The sequence below is a fragment of the Fukomys damarensis genome, unplaced genomic scaffold, assembly GCF_012274545.1.
Source record: "Fukomys damarensis isolate Sample0158 unplaced genomic scaffold, DMR_v1.0_HiC HiC_scaffold_29, whole genome shotgun sequence".
In the NCBI taxonomy this organism is placed as follows: Eukaryota; Metazoa; Chordata; class Mammalia; order Rodentia; family Bathyergidae; genus Fukomys; species Fukomys damarensis.
This window is the reverse complement of record NW_022900941.1, coordinates 2,703,101-2,704,722: the sequence shown is the minus strand read 5'-3', so window position 1 is coordinate 2,704,722 and position 1,622 is coordinate 2,703,101. Positions and strand designations below refer to the sequence as shown.

The 1,622-nt window shown below is 39.1% G+C and overlaps 1 pseudogene; it reads left to right on the top strand.

The window, feature by feature from the left end:
• Nucleotides 1-792: 792 nt before the first annotated feature.
• Nucleotides 793-1,269, top strand: LOC104871645 (annotated as a pseudogene).
• Nucleotides 1,270-1,622: the final 353 nt, after the last annotated feature.

Here is a 1,622-nt window from a genome sequence, read left to right as displayed (position 1 = left end):
TCAATTGTAAAAGTTCAATAAGTAGATTTTTAAATGCTTAACATGAAATCAACAGGGATTTAGCTCATGATTCTCCACCTGCCTCATAAGCACAAGGTCCTGAGTTCAACCTTCAGTATAAATAAAATAAAATAAAAGTAAAATGTTCAACATCTCTGACCATTAGCAAAATGCAAATTGAAACTACACTGAGGTGCCATCTTACCCCAGAAAGAATGGCTATCATCAAAAAAAATCTAATGCTGTCAAATATGTGGGAAAAAGAAATTCTACATTGTTGGTGGGAATATAAACTAATATAACCAGTATGGAAATCAATGTGGAAATTCCTCTGCTATCCCCTTTCTAAGTATCTTCCCAAATTTAAATTACTGTGTTATCGGATACATGCATAGCCATGATTGTAGCAGCACAGTTTATAATAGCTAAATTTCAGAAACGTTGTATATGTGAATGTACAAATGAGTGCACAGGGAAAATATGGTATATATATACCATAGAGTACTACTGTGACACAGAGAAAGATAAATTTCAGGAATTCATAGATAAATGGATGCCACTAGAGAATATAGTGTTAAATGAGATAAGTCGGACGAACCAGCTTAAATATCACAGTCTCTCTTATATGAGAAATAATATGCAAATGACAAAATGGAAGATAAGTTATGTGGAAAGGTTCAGTGGTTCCCCAAATTACCTATCCCATTGTTTCAAAAATATTTTAATGTATATGCTAATTTGTTTTATTTACACTACAGTTTCTCCTCATCGGTTGAAAAAATTTTGTACTAATATCAGAAATCATACCCAGGGAACGTAGCTGTGTCAGCCTCAGTAGTGTCTGTCATTTCGTGCTTCTCAGAAGCACACTCGAGCACCACTCCTCAGCAGCTGGAGTTGCTGGACGCGTATCTTCCGTATGTCCTGCTGACCGGAGCGCTGCAGTTCGGTTATTGTCTCCTGCAGGGACCTTGCCTTTCAGCTCTTCCCTCGGACTGCATCTCTTGTGTGGGGAGCTTCATCCTAGCGGTGTGCCTGAGATACAGACCAATCCACAGAACCAGGCAGATTGCCAAGGCATACCCCAGAGAGAGCCTTTGCTGATTTTATCTTGGCCAGCACTATCCTGCACCATGTTGTCATGAACTTTGTTGGCTGAATTATCCCCATTTTTAATTGAGAAGACTGGGAAAATGTTCACTTTTTTATGTTCTCTGGATATGATTTCTTGACATGGCAGTTTGTTGGACACAAGGATGTTTCAGATTTGTACTCACTACCAACCCTGCTTTGGTATGCAGGTGTGGTGCCCAGAGAAGTTCCCTCCATCCGTGTCAGACCAGCTTTGAGATGAACATTTCTTCACATGACCTTTGCCTTTCTGTAAGTGTTACCTTTTATCTTCCAAATTAAAGAACTTCATGAAAATGGGGAAAAAAATCTTTCATAGATGTCTTATACTCTGAGTAACTACTTTGAAGATAATGCTACATAGTGTATTAACTATTGCTATCCTGGGCCCGGGATTTAGCTCAGCGATTTGGTGGCCTGCCTTGCAAGAGCAAGGACCCGAGTTCAATCCCCGGTACAAAAAAAAAAAAAAAAAAAACAGGAGGGGGGGC